Source organism: Patella vulgata, chromosome 8 (genome assembly GCF_932274485.2).
Source record: "Patella vulgata chromosome 8, xgPatVulg1.2, whole genome shotgun sequence".
NCBI lineage: Eukaryota > Metazoa > Mollusca > Gastropoda > Patellidae > Patella > Patella vulgata.
The window spans coordinates 23,626,545-23,633,550 of record NC_065886.2 but is presented as its reverse complement, the minus strand read 5'-3'; positions in this window follow the sequence as shown (position 1 = coordinate 23,633,550).

The window sequence follows — 7,006 nt, the reverse complement described above, 5'->3', positions numbered from 1 at the left end:
AGATGATAATCAAGGATTTCTTTGATTACTTGATTAGAAAGAATCATTGATAGCAATTGAGAAAGGCGGCATTGTTCTTTCTTCAATAATTAATTGGAAGCGACATAATTACAGGACAGAACATCTGATCAATTATACTGATTTCTATTGAATATTGATGAAAAAAGCCAATAAAAATCAAATCCATACTAAACTATGTATTTAATTTTTTGTACTGTTTTAGATGAACAATCCACACTTGACCGTTCCGAAAGGATACCCGTGAGACCAATATTACCTATTGAGCACTGTGTCTGCGGCAATTTAATTGATTTCGTTTAATAAAAGTAATTTCAAGATATTCTATGTGTAACCAAGTAGTAATTGATTTTTATTCATGTAATCTAGACTGATAATCTAGGTTTGGTTTGAGTTCTGGTAATACAGTACAGAACTGGGTTATAGTTGCGTGCAGTGCACCTACACAGAGATGCTTCCTCCACCAAAATGTAAGTAACAAGAAATTCTATTGAAGTCAATTGTAATTATTAATTTCATCCATTATTACAGTCTGCTAATAATCTGGGGTCTCTTAATTTTAACGAAAATATAATAATTATTATTAACTGCGACATCATTCGCCCAAAGAAGACATGATATAAATGTATTCTTTGGGCGGATGATTTCGCAGTTCATTTTAAGAACCAGCAATAGATCAAATTAGACCTCATGACAAATTCTAGCATTGATGGCAGTCGACGGCATCCCTACGGACTCACCTGGTCTACATGTATATCGAAGTATGGAATTTATTTTGCACATAACTAATTTTGACTCCCCCTCCCCTAAATATTGATATTGGGGGCGCCTGGCTTCTCTCAAGAACCTTGTGAGATTAACAGGAAAAGGGGTCTAAGGCCAAGGATACATTCTGTCTATAACACGTGATACGAAAGTTACGATTCCATTCTATGTAAATAATGTATATATTTATAATTTATTTATATTTAATTGTATTATCAAAATCTGTAATATGTATTGTTGCTTTCAAATATGTATAACATCTATATGTTTGACTTTTGTTATTAGTATTACTATTCGTTCTTTGTCTGAAATATGTCATTCTGTTATGTTTATTATTATTGAACTTATACTTGGCAATTTTGTCTACGATATCACCTTAGGTGGAAGTGGACGTAAAACCCCAGAAACCAACCAACCAACATGGCAATTTGATTTCTTTAACTTGTCAACGATATCACGTGGACATAAAATTCCGGGGACGAACGAACGATTCTAAATAAAACTAATAACCCTACATTATTATATGAACGTCTGGTCTTCATTAACATAATATATAATTGGTTGTTAATAATTACGCATTTAGAATAGGCCAACTTCTAACGTTGTCCGATGAGAGTTACTTACCTTTGCCAACTTCGTTTTCAAATAACAATTTATGGGATTGGTCGATAAAAATAGCACAATCATCAAGGGCGGATAACTTGAAAACGTGTCTCCCCCATAGATTAACCCAGGGTATAGTAGAGTAGAACGGAATGAGTACACTGGGTAACCGAGGATGATCTTAGATCAGCACAGGCATTAACTACAATTCGCTTGTTTTGCAAATTTGGTCTTAATCTGTTTCCACCCATGGACACCATTCACACACACCGTGCTAATGAATTTATTTGTGTTCTCTAGGGCTCTCTAATCATCTCTTGTGGAACTTTGACTCCAAAATAATTTTGTGGAACGAGGCTACACCTCCCATACTCGCCTGTAATACCAATTTAATTTACAATGTTGTTACCACAAATCGAGTGCGGGCATATAAACAATGAACCGCCTCTGTGCTAAATCCTAAATTCGTAAAAGTGCGCCATATATACTCGTCAAAAAAAAGTAGGGGATATTGAAATGCAAATACCTATGCAGGTTGTGATATAATAAAAAGTCATGGACACTTGACATGCTTTGAGAGTATGTTCGAAATGAAGAATTTATCGCCCCAACGGAACCATACACGTGGGAGGGGTACATTGTCAAATTTGACACTTCAAAGAAGGGTTGATGAAAACTGCCGCGTGCTGGTTTATCTATCCATGTTTGCTTTCCTATCGGTTCTTGCATAACATTTACTGTTTAGCGTATCTTTGCTTTAGTGTGTTACGTTTAATTTGATCGGGAGACGTGTTCGTCGACGTCAACGTCAACCGACAACACTGCAAGAATTGACCGTGGCACTCACTGCAAGCGGGGTGGGTGAGATTGTCCCAAATCGTGATTGGACGGTTGATTAGGAGCATGCCACGACGAATTGCTGAATGTCTGGGGATTGGTGGAGCAATTACTCATTATTAAGACAAAAATCAAAACGTCCATTTTTACTTTTGACGGTGTATCTCTTTGCGAGTGGGGGGGGGGGTCACGTGGGTAAGACGCTGGTTCGATAGCCTGGAGGTCGGGTGTTCGATCTCTGCATTGGCCGAGAAAGTTCATCCAGATTTTCCGGCGTGGTTTCCTCTTGTCAGTGATGCAGGACCCAGGGCTTGACAAGGACAGCTGTCTAGTCCTTCGGATGGCATGAAAACCGAGGTCCCGTGTATATATTGGAATGCACGTAAAAGATCCCCTGGCAGTTGGAATTCGATATAAGAGTAGGCGATAGTGCCGCTGCCCGGGCAAAATTTCCCTCATAGCACACTGTATGGCGTATGCCCGTCTTCATTACCCCAGGATAGGAGCATGTTCATGTGTAGGCAATTGGCCTGTTATTAACATACACTGGTCACCTCTAATATAAACAGCAGTGCATTTCCACAGTTTTGTATTGTTTCTGAATATCCCCTACTTTTTTTGAAGAGTATATTAGAGATTCAACTTTGACAATATAGTTGTGCGTGGTTCCAGAACCCACAACAGCGCTTAGACAAGTTATGTTTAGATATTTAGGAAATTTACGAATTGAACTCTAATAATTTGTATAGTTGGGGATTTTCAGTGCGTAATTTTATAAAGTATCACAATACAACTCTAAAATGCGAATATATAGGTATTGCAATTTGCATGGCAGCATCCCCGTAGCCAGCCGGGGGCAAACGATGATTCGCGCCCCCGAAAAAAAATTGCCGACCGTAGTTCTAAAATACCTGTTTGTAATAGACAACAGTCGGGGATCATCATATTGATTTGGGAATGTGGCACCTTGCAAACAATCTCATAATATTGGTTATGTTCTGGCATCTATCTGCCATATATTTTGAACTGACTGGCCCAATGGCCCACTATCGTGGGGCCCCTGTCTTGTCACTATGTTCACTGTTTGCTAGAGAACGGTTTTCTGGGTTGGAAAACACGTTTGCTGCCGCCCAATTTTCCAAATTTTCCCGAGGAGGACCCATTACGGATCATGGTCAGAGCAACAGAGGCAAATGCCTCGGGCCCGGGTCGCGAAGTGGTCGGGCGATTTGGTGAAAAAACAATATATTTTGTAGAAACAAATAATGAAGACCCATTTCCCAAATATCGTGAAACATAGTTGCCTTTTTTCGATGAGTTTTGAAATTGTTAGAATCGTTAGGTAAGGGGACCCCAAGGGTCATCGGTCAGAAAAAATTGATATAAACGATTTCACGTTGGGTGGGTTGGTAGCGGAAATCCGAAATATTATTTCTGCTTGACAGGTAGCGGTCTTGTTAATTATCCAATATTTCCGTCGGGCCCCCATATCTCACTCAACCAACTCGCTTGACAACAAGAACCGCGAACCGATGTTATTGGGCCCGGACTGTCCCATTGCCATGTTCCAATGACACATGGGGCCCCCACTCTGTGATAGTGTTTTCTGCTCAGAACTAAGTATACGACTTCCCGCCCGGGATATATTACACAAAACACCATTTCAGGTCGAAATTTCAAAATATTGCTCGGGGGAGGACCCCCTAAAACCCGAGAGGAGAGACCCCACCCCTACGGTGTCATCTTGTCACTGGGGCTCGGCAGCTAGGCTGCCTCAGGGCCCGGTGACCTCATGATCCGTCATTGGGGAGGATCCCAATATCCCCCTTCGTCGAGGGGGAGAGACACGCCACCTCGTCCCTTAAAAAGTTCACTGCCCCTCCCCAACCAGCAGGCTGGCTGCGGGCCTGATTGGCAGCCGTAGCTTACATTTTTATGTATTGTTTATAAGGCATTTAGTGATAGGATTAACATTGAAAAAACACAACACAACTTTATGGATAACAATCACTAGCAACTTTAAATAGTGCAACGTTTCAACAAGTGTCCTCTTGTCGTTATCAAGCACAGGGTAAAGACGATAATATGATACAAAAACATTTACGTGTAAGTAATAACCTAACCTATGTAGAGACAATGATGTCATATTTCTTTGTCTCTACATAGGTTAGGTTATTACTTACACGTAAATGTTTACACTCCAGCTAATTGATCTTATTAACATCTTGTAACGCCTCATCCTGTAACCTAACCTATGTAGAGACAATGATATCATATTTCTTGTCTTTGTGGCTTCTTCTAAATTTTTATACTTAAATGCTTACTCCCAGGTTTTTGTATCATATTATCGTTTTTACCCTGTGCTTGATAACGACAAGAGGACACTTGTTGAAACGTTGCACTATTAAAGTTGCTAGTGATTGTTATCCATAAAGTTGTGTTGTGTTTTTTCAATACATTTTTATGAGAAGTAATTAACAATTAGTATCAATTAGTGTATATATTTAAAGATTCAATAACGTGTAAATTTGCGTGTAAATTTTAAGGTTAATTTCATGTCATCCCTCTCTATTGTATTCACCTATTTGTAGTAACCATTGCTTGGATAAATATTGAATGAATTAATTAAACCCATTCACCTAAATCTAGAGGTCATTTTCAGAACTACGTGGTGATTGTGCACCAGTAATGAGTTCATTTACATATTCAAATGCAACCCATTTGTATATTTGCACCAGTTTGTGTTTCTTGCCTTCCGACCCACTCACAGTGGAAGCACTGTGTCTGCAATATTTGCATCTATAGGCAAGACGGTAATTCAGAGCAAAGTATACTAATTTATTTATATTCACTATAACAATATATCGAAGATGTAGGCCCATGCAAATGATGTTATTTATCACTTAATTCGCCACAGATTCACATCTCTTTCTTGCAAAATTATTAATAAATAACATGAATTCCCATGCGTAGTACTCAACTTTACTCATGTTATTAGTGTTTTTTTGACCATCAAAATTCTGCAAAACGCATTACTGTAAACTGTTTAGGGGCAGGATCACTGGCCTATCGACCAGAATGTTCCGAGTTGGAATTCTGGTGTGAGTCGCGAAGAACCGCTAGAGTTTGTATAGCCCGGTTAATCTGTTTGGGATTAGGCCCATGCAGGAATCGGGCCAACCACGGATTTTGCACGTGGAACATGATACCATGGGTCATAAAACAGGGGTGTGAAACGCGCTGGGGTCGATTTGTAGCATATCGGAACTAGGGTAATTGACACTTGTTGACCAATTTGCTTATAAAGTAATGAAGATCAGTATCTGAACATGAAAGTTCTTTTTAAAAATTCCAGAACTCTAAATTGAAACCCTTGCCCAGATGGAAAATTTACAATGTAGGTATGTGGCCAGAAAAATATATTAAATATATTAAGAAACTTTTTTTATAAATAGATTAAACTATTATACCTACGTAAAATTGACATAAAAACGCGTTTGTTTTTTGTTGGTTTTTTTTGTTTGTTTTTTGTTTTGTTTTTGTTTTGTTTTGTTTTTTTGTTGGTTTTTTTGGGTTTTTTTGTGGGGGGGGGGTGTATTATTAAATTTGATGTGTTTAGATTACGAATAATAAAGTAGCAGAAAATGGTCAATGTGCTTCTATTCATTTATTGTTTTTTGTGCTGAATTTAAAGATACATTCTCGGGAAAGTATTTATAGGGTAGTTATTTCTAATAAAAGTATCTCAAATTTTGTATATTATTATATGGAAAGTAGAGACGCCCAATCTTACTAGAAAAATACTGGATTCCCAGAAAAACACCCTTGGGGCAAGCACTGGGTGAAAAATGTCAGGGTATCACTAACTGTCAGCCCGACGGGTTATTGTCTACCAGCTTGACGTAGGGAGCGGTTGTTATTTCTTGATCGAATCGTTAGGCGGTTTTGGGAACATTGGGGGGTTTAATTAAACGTACGATAGGTTGCAATTAAACGGCGGAAAATGAAGTTAGCAGAAGATAATCCAAGAATTTATTTAGGCATCAATGTTTCTGGTAGGCTAAATGGAACGTAAGGAACGACAAATACATTCTGTAAATGGGCCCTCCCTCAATCAAGTTAGTTGACAAACATGGCTCTAAAAATAGATTTTTTATATCTTAGGGAATTTCCTCGAAAATACAATGTTTTGAAAGGGATTTGAAGCAAATTTTTGATAGGTTAATTAGTTTGAATATGTTTTTAGTCCAAATATATCATCAAATCATCCAGTTTGTACACGGGAAGCCATCTTTAAGTCAATTGATTTCATTCGGGAGCTATGAACGAATTATCTCCAATAGGCCTATATCCATTTTCTCGTGATCACTTTACGCGGATAGAAGAATTTGAGTTAATATATTGTTAGAACTAATAATAAGAAAAATAATCCATCCTCGCCACTAAGTGTACCCCCCCCCCCCCCCAAAAAAAGTCTCAGACATTCACATGCTAATAATTGAATATACTGTCCCGTAGATCTATAATTGACGCGTTTTAAAATCATTTTTTGGAAAGCCTATTGCGTAGATTGTGTGAATGATTATGCAGTATGAATTTATTTATTATTTAGTCACAATATAGTTCCTTTCTCATTTATTAACAATTCCAGGTGGCTATCGTGTCAGATAGATGTTATTTCATTTATTTGACTGTTTTAATTAAAGATAACAAGATTAGATCTTTAAAATTGAACAAATTGATGTGCTTCGAGATATTTTTAAAAAATTTAATCGAGATCTAG